Genomic DNA, 17,552 nt, shown 5'->3' with positions numbered 1-17,552 from the left:
AAAAGAGGGAGTGAAAGAAGAAAGGGAAAAGGAGGTGCCGTAATGGAGGGCTCCGGAATATTTTCGACCACCTGGGGATCTTTAACGTGCACTGACATCGCACAGCACACGGGCGCCTTACCTTTTTTCCTCCATAAAAACGCAGACAATACCGGATCACCGCCTACCTTCTGTAATCCGGTACACGTCACTCCTACTACGTCTCAGCTATGCTAAATCTCCCTGCTGATGAATGCTTTTCGGTTATGTGTGACCCTTGCGGTACCACTGGATGTTTCATGTCTGCCGCTATGGCTGGAGGTGGCGCTGGCGAACACTCCAAAGATTAGAATACAGGTAACATGAATATATTTGAAAGTAAAAAGGGGACACAGCCACCGCCGTAGCTCGGTTAGCGAAGCAGTGTACTCGACATGCTGAGGTAGTGGGTTAGGATCCCATTGGCGGCATGTGGGTGTCTTTTCTGCTTACTGTGAAATTATCGTCTGTCTAAATGATTACGAAACTAATTTCCCAGCCAAGTCAATGCTGCTATGAAAACAATTAAATCCTTCTTGCTTTACTTCGTTTCCTGACTCTTGGCTCCTGTTGTATGTATAGCGTCTAAGCGAATAATGTCGCTCTTTGTCGGACTAATCGTCGCAGCGAGTCACTTATTTGATCCGGTACAAGCACTGCTGGAGTTATTCGACCAGCTTTTGCCTTCTGCCTTTCCCTACCTCATGCCTCTGTCTTTATCGTTGGTTTACCAGTTTCAACACGTTGCACTAAGAAGGCCATCATTCAGGCTTGTCAAAACGAAATTCGCTACATCCGGAAATTTCGGCATCGACCTCAAGCAGGTAGTTCACTTCTTTCTGGGGTGAGTTGCATTACCCAGCATCAAAGAACGCACCCCGAACACTCCCCATTTCCACCCGAAAGGGCGCGAGAATTCGATGACACCGCCACTGCCGCGCCCTCTGGTAAAGCAGTGACCGCTTTCCGGGCCTGCCACCCACCACTACAACTCCTCCGGCTCCTCCATTCCCCTCAGTTTTCTTCTTTTCTTTTTTTTTGTTTTTGCCCTGAGTAGCACTCCCACGCCATCGAAAACGCCAACGGCCGATAAAAAACTCCGCGCAGACCCCGTCTGCGATTCGGCTGCTCATCGCACCGGAGCAGCCCGAGTCGTATGTAGTAAACGAGTTTCTCCTCCGCCTTGCCAGCGAAGCACTCTCGTTCGAAACGCCGCCACAACCAACACCCACTACATATCCTCCCTCCTCCTTCAAGCTAACCCCCCCCCCCCCCCCCCCCCCCACCCCCCTACCTCCTGTTTCTGCCATGCCTGCTTCCTCGGCCCCGTGTTTGATCTGGTAGCCGGTGCGGCGGACGAACCTACTAATGCGATTTGTTTCGTCTGCCACTTTGACCTCGCCTGTCTTGTCTCGGCTTCGGCGGCTCGTCGGATCCACTGGCCCGCGTCAGTTGTCTCTCTCTCTCTCTCTCTCTCGCTCAACGAGCTCCGCCTTTCCTCTCCGCTCTCCTCTCTTTCTTTCTTCTTTCATTTGACCTCCCCTCCCTCACTTGTACTTTCGGCTGCCTCCCGGCTCACCTGTTTCTGTTTTAGCGTTGATGGGGGTGTATGTATGGCCGCGGCGCCTGTATCAATGGAAGAAGAACGGCCGACTGACTTTCATCTCGCCTCCGCGCTGTATTCCCTCTGGTCTCTTTTTTTTTTTACGTTATTAGAAACGAGCCTCTCTTACCCGCTTTCTTCTTCTCTTCATCATGCCTCCTCTTTCGAGACGGAAGCGAAGAATAGGGGAGAAAGAAGATCGGAAAAGGGGAAAGAGAGGTGCGCTCGTTGTCTGTATTGAGGGGAAAAAAATAAACGAAAAGCATCAGCAGGCAGCCGCCTCTGGTCAATTGCTCCGGTCGTCTTGCGGCACCGCAAAAGCGAAAGGTGTGCCCGGTCTTCGTTCTATCTTTCTCCCCTCCATCCTTCCTCTCCTGTTCCTTTTCACCGCTCCTTTCCCTTGCTGCACCGTACATGGGTACTTTCTTTCCCCGCTCTAGTACCTGGGTAGTTCTTGTTTCGCGAGTCTGTGGTGCATAGGTACTTTTTCTCCTGCTCTTTAGAAGAACCAGGATGGCGCTGCCGTGTGTCGGGAAAGGGTAGGACATCGGAAAGGGGGAGGGAGCTCTCTTTCTTCTTCCTTCCTCTTCTGAAGCGGTGGGGAGAAGGAAAAGGGAGAGAGAAGCGAGAGCGACGGGCGCGCGGCTTTACCTTTGTCGCCCCTCCTTGCCGCAACCTAGTTTGGCGATAAAAAAGCGGCCCGGAAAGAAAGAACGAACGAAAGGAAAAAAAAAAGAATGCAACGCTGAAAGAGCAGGGCCGCGGCGCGCGCGCCGTACCGCTTTCGCGATCAGTTTAGTGTTGCAGTTTGTTCTTCAGTCGACGGCGGGCCGTCGGCAGACGAGGTTGGGTCTGCACCGCTCCGTTGCCCCTGCGCTCGGCTAGGCTTGGCTTCGCCGCACGACAAACAACGAGCGGAGTCAGCCGGCGCGCCGCAGTCTCGCATCCGTTTTCGGCGCTCGCGGCTTGTGTCGTCTGCTCCACTCCGCCGGCGACGAACGGCGCGGCGTGTCGTCTGCGTTGGGGACGGCGCGCGCACGAAGACTTTTCATGTCTCGGCGTGCTCTGCCGTGCACCACCGACTGACGTAGTCGGGTGCAGTTGTCCTCCGTGTTGTTTTCATTGAGAGTGCTCAAGGTGTCGGCGGCTTCGACGAGTTTTCCTTTGATCGCACGACGGATCAGCGATCGCCAGTTTCGATCAGCGAGAAGAGGGCGACCCCGCTGTGAAAGGTCGAAGACGCGGGTGTCCTCCGATACGACTCGCGTTATACTGCTCCCTGGTGTGGTGGTGTTGCGAGTGCCGAAGGCTTTAGCGACGACGACTTCACTCATCGTTTCTGAGTGCGCGTAGAGAAAGAACCCCTTGTCCCGGTCTGTCTATTTTTCTGTGTCGTTTTTTTTTGTCGTGCCGATAATTATCCGCCGCCATGATTCGGATTCAAACGGAGTGCCGGCTACGACTTCTGCGACCTGTCGGCCGATGTGCCCGATCTCCGCTCTGCAAACGCCGCTCTGCGATGTCAGGTGAGCGGCCGCTCTGTTTTTCGCTCGAGTTGTTACATTTTTTGTGCATGCCACCTTGAGCACTCGTGCAACGCGTTGACATTGACAGGTGTGATTTATTTATTTATTTTGCAAAATGCTGATAGTTTGTTTGTTCTTCACATTTATTTGGTTTTGACTCGTTGCTATCCATATAAATCGGGCTTGCCGAGTGCTCAAATATAAAGAGCTAATTTCCTCGCCAGTGCGTTTGATATCACGAAACTATAGATTAGTAAAATAGCGAACCGGTACCGTTTTAACACATAATGGTCAAATAGAGGCGGAAGACAGCCTTACCTTTGCTTCTTAGCATTCGAAATTTTTTTTTTCGTTGTTGTTGACCCTCTTTTTTGCTTGACCAGGTCGCGATTCCGAACGCTTGTCGCCCGAAATGCAAGTGTAAGCAATGAATTTCATTTTCCTTTAATGGGGACATGTTTTAGAGGTATCGCGGGTTCTATGCCTAGCGCCGAAATCGTCTCTCCCGGCCAATTTGACACCCCTGGCGAGCCAGGTAAATGTGTTGAGAGGGAAAAATGATTTAAAGTATGATACATATTTTCTGACCGATCTGGCGGAAGAGAAGTATCAAAAAATAAAAATCACGCGAGATATTTTTTCAAATTTGATTTGAGCACATTTTTAGTGCGCGTCCACGTGTTATCGCGCGTAAGATTTAACAAGTGTTCACGTCGCGCGCCCAGAAACCGATCATGATTGTCTTCGCCGAAAGGTGCAGTGGGGGTGATAAAAAGAAAGAAATCATTGCAGCTTCAACAAACCGATCGTGATTGTCTTCACTGAAAGATGCAGCGGTGGTGATAAAAAAAAGCAATTATCGCTGTGTCCACAAATGTTGACCCTGCAGTAATTTGCTTTCTTTTTATCACCACCTGTGCACCTTTCAGCGAGGACAATCACGATCGGTCTCAAACTCGCTTGCGTCCGAAAGTCGTTCGATTTGTGACCACCGTATCGCGTGGAATCAATTTTACCGAAGCATCATCGGCGCTTTTCGACACTTCTACGTCACTTGTACCACGGTACATCCCTGCTTCCTCAAAGTCCCCCTTCGACGACACGTGGTGGCAGACGACCGGCATTATAGCAGATATAGCAAGATTGCAGACGACCCGATGGTCTCTGATCGAGAGGTGAGAGCGCCTCGCTTTAAACCGGAGGAGAATGGGTAACGGGAGAGGGAGGGAACCGGCGTACAACACCGCCGTAGACAGCGGTGAAGAAATGCCCGGGCATGCCACTTCTCCGTTCCGCCGCGGGTTCAAGGTTGACCTGTTTTCTCTGCTCGGCTGCTGTACGGTACGTCCTACCAGGGCAGAGGCAACCGGGCAGCAAGCAGTCGTGTTACAACCGTTGCGTCATGCGCGCGCTGTGGTCTTCTGCGAGCCACCGGTGATCGGCGGTAGCTCTCCGCGACCATTTTTTCCGTCATGTTTTCTTTTTTTTTTTTTTACCCCGTCTTGTCTAGTGGGAAGAAGGCAGAGAAGATATGCAGCAGCTATTTATTTACTGGCCGCACTTTAAATGTAAATGCGGGGTTTTTACGGATCGCCGCGCTGCCGCGGCGATTCGGTTGTCGTCTGCTTGTGCGCCGGACTTTCAGCACGGGTTGTCTGCTACTGAAAGGCGCTGTCTTGCGAGCGCTTCGCGGTTCGTCTGCTACTGCGTACCGTTTTCTTGAAGAGTAATGGCGCGCCCGGACATGTGGCGATGAAGGCTTCGGCAGCGCTAACTTGCAGCTAGATTTATTGGTAGAAATGTAAACCTTGTATAAGCTCTAGGCTAAATAAAAAAAAAGAAGGGAGCAGACGATCTTAGCAAGCGACGACGAGAAGTGAGAAGATTCAATCATGTCTGCATGGAGCACTTTTCGAAGTACGCATGCGCACCGTGCAGTAGGAAGGTTGATTCTTGGCTTACGCAAGTTGGTGGCACGTTTGAAGATCGCACAAACGAACTAGCGCAATTAGCTGTTGGTAAACGTACTGACTGTCTGCTTCCAATTTTGCGCTTGAATCAGTTCTCGATTTGGGCAGATTTTGCGAAGGTCTACAACTCGTCTATTCATCGATGATTCTCTAGGGCTGTTGCGAAGGTAATGAGTACACTTCTGTAATACAATAAAGAATGATTGATTGATTAATTGGCTTCCATAAGAAGTCTGCCCAGGATGTCTCTTTTGTGTGGCTATGACTGAAATTGTTTTTTTTTTGTGCGATGTCAGTGCACGTTAAAGATCCCCAGGTGGTCGAAATTATTCCGGAGCCCTCCACTACGGACCTATTCGTTCCTATCTTCTTTCACTCCCTCCTTTATCCCTTCCCTTACGGCGCGGTTCAGGTGTCCAACGATGAGACAGATACTGCGCCATTTCCATTCCACCAAAAACCAATTATTATTATTATTGTTTTCTGAGACTGTTACGACACAAATCACCGCGCCGCTCTAGTGCAGTATTTATTGACTGATTAGTGACTTTTGCCACCCAAGACCGCACTGGCGGTTCCGAGAAAGTTCGTAATGGTTAACTGGTTTAATTTCGGTCACCTCGGCGTTGTTTATTGCCGAGTTCGGGATTCGATTTTACGACCAGCAGCCGATAAATCTCCTGTGCCCTCCCCACGGCAAGCTCAAAGGATGTGTTTAAAGTCGTAGATCAAAGCGGGTGAGCATATAAACTGCTCCACCTCTTATGCGTGACGCAGCTGCATACACCTTGCGGAACTCCCTCACGTCGCTGAAAACGCAGGGAAAATTTTCATCCAATGACGCAGGCCCGCGTCGGAGACTTAGGTATAAAGGAAGTCCGAATGCTGTCCTTGCTGACGCACGACAGCAGCCGCTTCCAGCGCCACCTTTTTTCTTTACTCCGCTTTTTTCCGGTCGAATTTGGCGCTGCTCGCTGGCAGGAAACCCCGCGTTCGCGTTGGTCGTTCCCTGCGAGAACCGTCGAATTTTTAAACGAGATGCAGCCTCAGATATCTGCGTTTTTCCCATGCAGCTCGTTTCTTCGTCGTGTGCTAATCTTTGTATTTATTTATTTATTTTCCGCGGACATCCCGTCTGCGCGCGCTGTTTTCGGCGATTGGCGCCAGAAAGCGTCTTCCGGTCCGCCTCGGATGCCAAGGTTTGCGCAACGAACTGTTCGCAAACACAACGCTTCACTTTTGCTTTCATTAAAACCGCGAGCAGTGTATACATATACACGAAGCCCGGAATAATTGGCGGCTCGGTCTGCTCCTTGGCACTGTACGCGTTAGGCAGGGACGCGATAATAGCCGCAAGTGCGCATGCAGGTTCCAGTGGAAGCGCTGCTATATAGGGCGCAAGGTCGTCTGGCTAAAGAGTGCTAATAACCCTTATAAAAAGGGTCTATAGACTTCTGATTGACTCTATTGCCTTCCTATAGATATATCTTTTTGTCTATTCATAGTCTATAGACTATCTATTGACAAATGTCTGCTAAATGTGTATGGCCATAAATCTATAGATTGTCTATAGACTGTCTATAGGATTTGTATTGCCTATAGACTATTCTTTGGGGTTTGCATGTAAAGAAAGAGTCTACAGACTTTACAGACAGAAGTCTATGGACAGTCTATAGACTGCCTAAATAAAGTTTTGTAAGGGAAACGCGGCAATATAATAATAATAATAATAATAATAATAATAATAATAATAATAATAATAATAATAATAATAATAATAATAATAATAATAATTGGCTTTGGGGGAAAGGAAATGGCGCAGTATCGGTCTCATATATCGTTGGACACCTGAACCGCGCCGTAAGGGAACGGATAAAGGAGGGAGTGAAAGAAGAAAGGAATAAAGAGGTGCCGTAGTGGAGGGCTCCGGAATAATTTCGACCACCTGGGGATCTTTATTGTGCACTGACATCGCACAGCACACGGGCGCCTTAGCGTTTTGCCTCCATAAAAACGCAGCCGCCGTGGTCGGGTTCGAACCCGGGAACTCCGGATCAGTAGTCGAGCGCCCTAACCACTGAGCCACCGCGGCGGGGTAAAATATACAAATGCTTGTCGGTGAGGCGCGGAACTTTTGGACTGCGCTGTATGTATTTAGCACCTCCGATACACAGGGACTTGTAAAGTACTGAAGGTCGCGTTCTCCATGCGTTTCTCAAAGGATGAAATGCTTGTAAAAGAATTAACACCACCTTTCACAGATCAGACGCGTCAGCCGTGGCGCGCTTTGGCCTTGCATCATTATGATCGAATCATTATCGCGATGTTTCGGACTTTTATTTTGCGGAAATAATAATAATAATTGGTTTTGGGGGAAGGAAATGGCACAATATCTGTCTCATATATCTTTGGACACCTGAACCGCGCCGTAAGAGAAGGGATAAAGGAGGGAGTGAAAGAAGAAAGGAATAAAGATGTGCCGTAGTGGAGGGCTCCGGAATAATTTCGACCACTTGGGGATCTTTAACGTGCACTGACGTCGCACAGCAGACGGGCGCCTTAGCGTTTTGCCTCCATAAAAACGCAGCCGCCGCGGTCGGGTTCGAACCCGGGAACTCCGGATAAGTAGTCGAGCGCCCTAACCACTGAGCCACCGCGGCGGGTCAATTATTTTGCGGAAAAAGGAGAGGTTTCAGTGAGGCTCATTAGAAAAGTAGCAATACTTTCGCCGCGAAAGTACTTTTATCACCTCACTCACTTTTCACACCTCACTTCCTCTTCTCACTTCCCAAGTATCCCCACTTCATATGTGTTGACTGATTGGTTGGCTGCCTAGAAAAAAAAAAACAATACGTAAGGGAATCGTCACTTCTGACTCACATTTTACTCCACATTTATTGCCGTGTTTCACTCCCCAGCTGCTCGCACTTCGTACGTGCGGAGTAATTGGTCTTCTGCATGTAATGAGCGTTGCGTCGCTCACAGAAAATAAAAAAAATTCTTTGAAAATTCCTTCTTTCAAAATGTCACAAAGGTGACATTTGGTACGCTTTGTTTTCATCGGGCACTTGCCTGAATCGGCGATAATGTGTGTAGCTGTTATCGCCGGCAGGAGGACAAAAACAGACGAACTTGAGAAGGGACCCTCGTAAAAATGGTCTACAGACAGTCTATAGACTTGTTATGGAGTCTATTGCCTTCCTATGGATATTTATTCGCGTCTATTCATAGTCTATAGACTGTCTATAGACAAAAACCTACTAAATGTGTATGTCCATAAATCTATGGATTGTCTATAAACTGTCTATAGGATTCGTATTGCCTATAGGCTGTCCTTTAGAGTTCGTCTATAGACAGTTCATAGACTTTGTAGACAGAAGTCCCTGGACAGTCTATAGACTTTCTGAAGAATTTTTTGTAAGGGGAAACGAAGTGCAGTCTCTGAGGGTTCACAGATGGCGCTACCTGGACGGGCGTTTTAATAAGATATTTAATAAAAAAAGCTTTAAACGACAGGTAAGAAGCGCAGAAGGTAAGAACTGTACCCGATGAACACATATCGTAAAACAAAACTTAAGCTAAATAATGCCACCTCTGTTACCGCGAACGAGCCATTGGTTTGGCCGACATAATTTTTTTTTCAACTTCTTTATCGACGCAACGCTGAAAAAAAAAGTACTCATTACTTTTTACTCCTCACTCACTCCCCAGGTACTCCTATTTGATACGATGAGAGTAAATGGTTGGCCGTATCCTCTGCAACTGTCCTTCCTGTTGATTTGTCCCTCACCTGCGTATCTGGTTGAAAATCCCTCGGATCCAAGACGGCCGATTTCTTGGAGCGCTTTAGCGTGACTTCTCCTGTAACGAGCGTGTTTTAGCCCGCATTCGTAATCTTATCTTCACCAAGTTTCTCTTGTTGTACAACACAATAATCTATCGAATTATATTAACGCTTCAGAAACGTTCAAGGTGCACTGTAGTGTTTCGCTGTATATATCTCTAAAGCGGAAGGCCGTGAAAGACGGCACCCTTCGGAGCCAAGGATTAGACCTTCGATTCGATTACACGCAGGCGACCGTGGGGGTTATCAGAAATTTCAGTAAGCCTACGCCAGTCTGGGGCTTTTTTTTTTTGCACTTGTCTCTATATATGTCCTCGAGGATATCTTCGATTAGGTAAACCTATTTACAAGTTTGTCTTATTTCACCGATAATCTCCATTGTTTTTTTTTTTCAAGATACGCGAGCTCAGTCGACTCGGAACCCTATACACCCACTCGTATGACATTGATCTGCAGTATTCTCTTTGTCTTGTGAGGAGTGAGATTAATGCAGATGTCCGAGGTCGAGGCCCCGATGCGAGTCGCTCACAACAGCCTTCTCAGTACTGGTGACCCCCAGAGATACCATATATGCTGAGGCACGATGTAGTCCCAGGAATCGTTTTTCGGTAAACAGATGTTTCCTGCACAGTTCTAATACTATTAATTTTGTTTACTGGCATGACAAACAAATCCGCAGGGTATTTACGAGCCAGCAACGCGAATTGTTGTCACCTTTATAGTTGGAGCATCAAAAAGAAAATACTGTCTTCTTATTGTTCTTAGTCTTAATCCTATTTTTGTTCTTCGTTGCGGTGACATCATACGTGACGTCACTACCATGCATGACGTCACTGTCGCAGTTTGCGCGGCTGCTTCTGGTGCGGACGCCGATAACGGCGCCGTGTAAGAGCAACTAACAGCTAACGCTGTAATGCTTAAAATCAGGCTGAGATCGGAAGTGCAGCAGGGAATGGAAATCAAAGTGATAGGTCTACCATTATTAAGGGACCCAAAGGGTGGTTAAGACAGCAAACGCGTGCTGAGGTTAAATATAGGCGAAAGTAAAAATAAACAAAAGGGCGAGGCACGCAATGCGCACCATTCCGCAACCGATATATTTACCACAATGTCAAAGTTCATACCGAGAGACTGATAAAAGTAATCAGAGGCGGCCCTCGGTAACATGCAGGGACTGACTTGGGAAGTTGATGCGGTAACGTAGCCGTCGTCAGTTCAGAACAAGAATTGTTGTAAACTATGCAGAGAGGTATTTTTCCTATAATGAACTGCACTCAGATGTGGATGGTTATGATGAAGAGTTATATGTGCGTGTATATTTTAGCTTAGTTGTCCTTATTTTCTGTCCCTGTGTCGGCTCTTTGCACGCAGCTTATCGCATATTTGCCGTTTTCTGCGCTGAAGCTTAACCTCGACCTGAGCGACTTGATCTCAAGGTACATCTCGCTACTGCATGGCCTTTAATTATGTCTCTAGTGAAGGATGGGGTTGCATCGGAAGGCCTCTAATTTTTTTCTTTAAGCTTACTTCCCGGTATCTAGGCCCTTCTCGTAAGCTAATGATCCTTATCTGACTAACGACCTAATATGCATATTCATTTGGACCACCGTTCCCGCTACCACTTCTCAACCAAATAATAATAATAATAATTGGTTTTAGGGGAAAGGAGATGGCGCAGTATGTCTCATATACCGTTGGACACCTGAACCGCGCCCTAAGGGAAGGGATAAAGGAGGGAGTGAAAGAAGAAAGGAAGAAAGGGGTACCGTAGTGGAGGGCTCCGGAATAATTTCGACCACCTGGGGATCTTTAACGTGTACTGACATCGCACAGCACACGGGGGCCTTAGCGTTTTTCCTCCATAAGAACGCAGCCGCCGCGGTCGGGTTCGAACCCGGGAACTCTCAACCAAACGCGAGTTTGGCGTTTGTAAGGACTGACTTATTGCGAGGCAGCTGGAACTGCGTAGCGTTGCTCTTACACTGCGCTGAATCTTGCCTCGAAAAAAGAGAAAACAAGAATCACTTCCTTGAACTTTCGTGACTCATGTAAAGCGTTTCTATAAGCGGTCCGGATGACAAGTCCGGAAGAATATCCTCGTTGTTCAAGGAACGACGCGTTCACGTTCATTCGTGGTGCATGAATGTACACAGGCACGCACCATTAAAGGGAACACGCGACCGCGTGCGAAAAGCGCGGTGGGGCGTGCCTCCATTCTTCGGAACAGCCAGAAGAGTGCGCCTCTGGTGCCCATCGGCACGCGCTCCCTCGTTCCCTTTAATGCCGCTTGAGTCTGTACCTCTGCCAGCTTGTGGGAGATAACTATAAACAGCGAGGCCTACTACTAGGTGCCGCTGTGTTGTTGCGTCCTTACACCTTTTAATTAGCATTGCTAATTGCGTACGCAGCGAAGCGACCATGCTGCGTTGGCGGAGAGGTTCTCTGGTACCCATATTAACAATACCTGCGCTGCTGGCGAGGGGATCCCCCTTACAAAATAGGTCTATAGACCGTCTTTAGACTTCTTATAGAGTCTGTTTCCTTCATACAGACATTTCTTTTTCTATTCATTGTCTACAGGCTATCTATAGACAAAAGTCTATTAAAAGTGTATGGCTATAAATCTATATATTGTCTACAGACTGTCTATAGGATTTGTAACTATAATAATAATAATTGGTTTTTTGGGGAAAGGAAATAGCACAGTATCTGTCTCATATATCTTTGGACACCTGAACCGCGCCGTAAGGGAAGGGATAAAGGAGGGAGTTAAAGACGAAAGGAAGTAATATGCGCCGTAGTGGAGGGCTCCGGGATGATTTCGACCACCTAGGGATCTTTAACGTGCAGTGGCATCGCACAGCACACGGGCGCCTTAGCGTTTTTCCTCCATAAAAACGCAGCCGCCGCGGTCGGGTTCGAACCCGGGAACTCCGGATCAGTAGTCGAGCGCCATAACTATAGACGATTCTCTACGGTTTGTCTATAGACTTTATAGACACAAGTCTATGGGCAGTCTACTGTTTAAAGAAATTTTTGCAAGGGGAGGCGCCAGGTAGTGTACCCGTACACCAGGTTCTTTCGCATACCAGCGCGTTGAAAAAAAATTCCTGCGCGGAGTAATAAAAGAAAAACTTGGTCGCCCTTTTGGATCCGAAACGTCCGGGTGGCGCTGTTGCTGCTGCGCCCCCGCTTCGGGGTTGACCGCGCTCGCCGCCGGCGTCGCAGCCAGCGAAGGCCGGGCCTCTCTGCGTAGACATCCGGATTCCGTATCGCGTCGGTTATACTAATTCCTTTGTCGCCGGTGCTGCGGCGAACGTCCTTGGAGCTAGACAAAAGGACGCTTGGAGAAGCGAAAACAAAGAGCAAATAGTGGCGTCGGCGTCGGCGGCTTCGTGATGGAATCCAGCTGGCGTGGGGACGAGAAAAAAAAAAGAAATAGTCGAAGGCGAGGTCCTTGTTTGCGTGTCGCTGTTTTTTTTTTTCTTTCTCGTGAGCTAAGTGGTGAGGGAGGCATGCTTTGCCCGCCGGTTACAGGTGTAATTGATTCTGAACGTCACAGCTGGGATTCGTTCCCCCAGACCGCCCCAACCGTGCTTGGTTTTGCCAGGTTTTGCCCTTCTGCACTCCTATCGCGGAGAGTGCTTATCCGCTTCTGTTATACGGGTGCCTCTCCTCTTCTTTTTGTGGTTGCTGTTTAATGTTGGCTGGAACGACCCGGCGTGTTGGGTACGTTGCTTGCCCCTTTAGGGCAGCCTGCGAAGACCTTTTTACGCATGTTTGGTGAAAATGGTATACCTGCTGGGAAAAACTAATACCCCCCTCCACGCGTAGCCGTTACAAATGCTTGCCACGTGGTGGCGTTGTTGAGCTGGAGGACAAACACTTGCCATCGCTGGGTGGTGCGTGGCAAACAAAATCTACTTTAACCGGCTCGAGGTATCGGCCTTGGCGAGATATTATCTCGACTCCCTCGCTTGCATCGCGTCGATCGACACTCAGTACAAGAAAGCTTGAGGAGCATCGGACCATGACATGTTCGATCGAGTGAGGGGTTTCAAGGTTGTCGTACACTCTTTTTTTTTAATTTAAGTATATGCTGAAGAGGTGTCGCTGTCTTTTATCGGGGAGCCAGGAGAAAAAAAAATCCGTAAATCTCAGTTTTGAAAGGGTTATTACGGGCCCTGCAGACCACGACAGAGTAGGTTGACGTCTGTAGAAAGTGCGCCGAGTTCTCGAAGTCCGTGAATTCTCGTTCTGTTGAGTGCCTTGTGGCTGCTGCCACCTTGGCTTGCGTGCTTGGCTTGTTTTCTTGTTGCTTTTCCATTGTTTAATCCACTACACAAGCTGCTCACCTTCAATGGTTCCAAAACGCCACAGATACATTGTATACAGCGGCCAGTTCTAATGTGACCCTTACAGAAATCTATTTAGACAGTCTATAGACTATCCATATACTTCTGTCTATAAAGTCTATAGACTCTCTATTGACAAACCTTAGAGAACAGTTTATAGGCAATACAAATGCTACAGATGGTCTATAGATAATCAAATAGACTTATGTCCATACACTTTTAGTAGACTTTTGTCTATAGACAGTATATAGGCTATGATTGGACTAAAAGAAGTATCTATAGGAAGGCAATAGAGTCTATAAGAAGTCAATAGACTGTTTATAGACCATTTTTATACGCGGAGATTCATTCACAGAAAAAGATAAAAAACTGCGCCGGTGAAAAGCTAACGGAAGGCAGCCGCATCTTCAGAAACACGTAAAAGCATTTCCATCCCCTTTCACAGCTGCTTCGTTAGCTCAGAATTATCATTCAGCACTCGTCTGAGCAACTCTTTTTTTTTCCCCTTTTTTCCGGGCAATTTCGTCTCGTGCCTTACAGCCCGTAAAGCTCGTATTGCGTCATCGTTGGACGGTATGCTGCGCACATTTCTACCGTCTGCTGCCGTGCCGTAACATTTCGTCGTCTGCTCGCCGTCTGCCGCAGACGACAGCCTTGAAATGCCGCGTCGTCCCGCGCATAGAAATCGATCCCAATTTGTTACATGTGCGTTTGCCTTTGCGGCCTTTATTCGTGGGCTATAGGCTTTATTGCGGGCTTTAGGAAGGCAGACAGATGCGCTTCCTTTTCTCTGGATGGATGCCCTTCGTTATGCGAGAGCTGGCAGCGGTGATAGCCAGCCTCATAAATTCGAGTCTCCCGTGTCGTCGCGTTCGGGTCTCAAGGCCTTTCAGGCAGAGCGGTGGACAAAGGGTTGTCGAGGAAGTTGAAGCCCCGACTTTCGTATCGCTTCAAGTTTGTCAGTTTGTTTCGCGCGTCTGATTGCTTCTGTTGCGTTGCATATGTAATGTGGCTTGACGAGAGATAAACACCGGTATGTCATCTGCGTTTTCGCCCGTCCCTTACAAAAATTTCTGTAGACAGTCTATAGACTGTCCTTAAACTTCTGTCTATAAAGTCTATAAACACTCTACAGACAAACCCTAGAGAGCGGTCCATAGGCACTACAAATCCTATTGACAGTCTATGGACAATCTGTAGATGTATGGCCATACACTTTTAGTAGACTTTTGTCTATACACAGTTTATAGACTGTGAATAAACAAAAAGAAATATATATAGGAAGGCAACAGAGTCTATAAGAAGTCTACAGACTGTCTATAGACCATTTTTTGTTAGAGGTATTTCATAGCGCGGCCGTATCTCGCTATCATGAACCGACATGCAAACCCCGAAACAATGGCCTTGATTAGTTAATGGAGAGATTTGGCTTAGCAGAGAGGTATTAGGGCAGACGTATACCGGGTTAACGTATGCTTGCTGTGCAGACACAGTAGCAGGATTCCTCGGCTATGCTTAAACCCTTATATATACAACCTGCCATGGAGAAAAGGAAATATGCAGGAATTCAGGGAAATGCATGAGACAATTGCGTGTTTTATGTTTTATGGCAACCCCCGGCATTTATTCGTCTGTTACCGTATGCAGGCGTCTCGCGTCGTCTGCTTTTTTGTGCGTCGTCTGCTGTCCTGTTCCGATCGCAGACGACGGCCTTGAATTACCGAGTCGTACCGCATATAACCGACCCCTAGCTATAGTTGGACGCACGAGCACTCATTACAGGCGCGTGCATTATCCGCCTTATCTATTCCTCCTTATCAGGGGGGCTTAAACCAACGCTTCCCCCCCCCCCCTTTTTTTTTCTTTCGTTTGAAAAGAAACGGTGCCTGCGTGTCACTTGGCGTAGGAAACTGGCGGCGGGGCCGAGGAAGCCGGCCTCTAAAAAGTCGAGTCTGCGTGCTCTGTCGTCGCGTTCTGTTCCCAAGGCTTTCTGGACAATTAAAGCGATAAATAAAGGGTGTGCGGCGGAGGCGGTTAGTACATTGAAGCCTACTAAGGAGGAGGAAAAAAGTTGCTTGAAGCAAGAAGGAATAACGGGCCACTAGACAGATGTACGGCGTAGAAACAATGGAAGCCCTTTTCTTTTTCTTTTTGTCGTTATGTTGAGCGAATATACTTCTCTAGTCTTTCCGGCTGGCGCAAATTTGTTATCAGCGCTCGCCAGGTGGTGTCTTTTGTGTCCGCTTGGTTGTCTGCCGCCCGATTGTGTCGTGTGTGTCACGAATTGTATAAGAGCTGTCTAGATGCCTTTTAAATTAAATGCGGTTGGGGACTGACGGCCTTGAAAACCGGCTTTATGATACAATGTTCCAGTATACGCCTCCTCCCGTTCGTGAAACTGGTTATATCGGTGTGTAAGACGTAGTGGTTGTCTCAGCAATGACTGATACGTTATCTTTCGCCCAGGGTTGTCTTGACTGCATTAAATAAGTACGCGGTCATAGAAATGTCCACACCGCCGTTTTCAGGAGCCATAGCATAGCATAGCATATGTGGCTTGATTTTACCGCCTTCGTCTAATACTGCTACTACTACTAATAATAATAATTGGTTTTTTGGGGAAAGGAAATATCTGTCTCATATATCGTTGGACACCTGAACCGCGCCGTAAGGGAAGGGATAAGGGAGGGAGTGAAAGAAGAGGCGCCGTAGTGGAGGGCTCCGGAATAATTTCGACCACCTGGGCATCTTAAACGTGCACTGACATCGCAAAGCACACGGGCGCCTTAGCGTTTTGCCTCCATAAATACGCAGCCGCCGGGGTCGGGTTCGAGCCCGGGAACTCCGGTTCAGTAGCCGAGCGCTCTAACCACTGAGCCACCGCGGCGGGTCGTCTACTAATTGCAGAATTACGTAATGAGATGTTTCGATTATTAATTCCCGCAGTTATTTTCATGGACATTTCTAACCCATAGGCTTATAAATGTTTTTTTCTCTTTAATGTGTGCTTTTGACGCATTTGTACATCTGATTACTTAAAGAAAAAGAACTGAATAGGAGGAAACAAGTTAATGTTTCGCAATCGATGTTGTGTGATTGACGGCTGCGCCCTTTGTCTGAGATCGAATTCCGCGGTAAGATGAATGCTGTGCAGATGTATTTCCACGCGTCTGAATGTTAAGCAGTTACCCGTGTAGAGCTTCGACTTGCGTAGCATGCAGTAAGTGCGAATATGTTGCACACAAAGTCGTCTGTCAAGAATGCGCCTTAGTTCCTGAACTCATTGAGTCGTCCCCTCTAAGAGGCCTCACTCAATGCATTCCTCACGGCCTGAGTAATAAACGGATTTTAACGTGCATGCAATGTGCACTGCAGACGATTTATCGTATGTGCCCAACATACTCAGGATAAAACGCAGACGTAAAAGAAAACGTGTATTAGTTGTAGCGCGTGTGAGCTAGTTGGCTTATACACATGATTTACATGATTTGCATCATGTGATAGATTTGATGATGCGAATACTAGTCGCAGGTTATCCGGATCGCACCTGTCGTCTGCTAACTCGACCGCTGTTTGGCAGTCGCCAGCTCTGCAGCACTCCCAAAGCAGCAGTTTCAATAATGGCGATACACAGTGTATCTGAGAATGTGTACGGGTGCCCACAAAAGTTTTCGGAACGCCGAAATGACACAAAAAGAGCTGAATTTCCTTGCTACGTAGAGGCACAGCCAAGCACTCAGAAGTGCATTGTTCAGGTCGCGTAGAAAAGTATACGGAACACATCCATCAGTTCGTGAGTGCATGCCTCTAGATTGGCCAGAAATGGAGCCTTCTCGTAATTTTTGCGTTCCGAAAACTTTTGTGGGCGCCTGTACGTTCGGATTTGACTATTTAGTCACATATTGAGCGCACTATTTTTCAGAAAGTTCGGTGTTAATTTCGCAGGTGCGTATGTGTTAGTCAAAAGTTTATCTTAATAATAATAATAATAATAATAATAATAATAATAATAATAATAATAATAATAATAATAATAATAATAATAATAATAATAATAATAATAATTGGTTTTGGGGGAAAGGAAATGGCGCAGTATCTGTCTCACATATCGTTGGACACCTGAACAGCGCCGTAAGGGAAGGGATAAAAAATTTATCTTCGAGAAATTAAATTTTCTCCAATTCAATGATGTCAGTGCGCGTTAAGGATCCCCAGGTGGTCGAAATTATTCCGGAG

General features: G+C 47.5%; 1 protein-coding gene across 2 annotated transcripts in view; it reads left to right on the top strand.

Moving 5' to 3' along the window:
* Positions 1–17,552, top strand: part of LOC144101037 (protein rhomboid-like) — a 240,272-nt gene that overhangs the window by 151,728 nt on the left and 70,992 nt on the right. Inside the window, exon 1 of one of the 2 annotated variants that reach the window (XM_077634046.1) lies at positions 2,604–3,147. The exons of the other annotated variant lie outside the window; for it this stretch is intronic. The gene's annotated coding sequence lies outside the window, so the exon portion shown is untranslated. Of the gene's footprint in view, positions 1–2,603; positions 3,148–17,552 lie in introns of those variants that run through there. 2 annotated transcript variants of the gene reach the window in all.

Source organism: Amblyomma americanum, chromosome 8 (assembly GCF_052857255.1).
Source record: "Amblyomma americanum isolate KBUSLIRL-KWMA chromosome 8, ASM5285725v1, whole genome shotgun sequence".
Lineage (NCBI taxonomy): Eukaryota > Metazoa > Arthropoda > Arachnida > Ixodida > Ixodidae > Amblyomma > Amblyomma americanum.
Note: the sequence above shows the minus strand (reverse complement) of the source record. Positions and strands in the feature narration are given on the sequence as shown.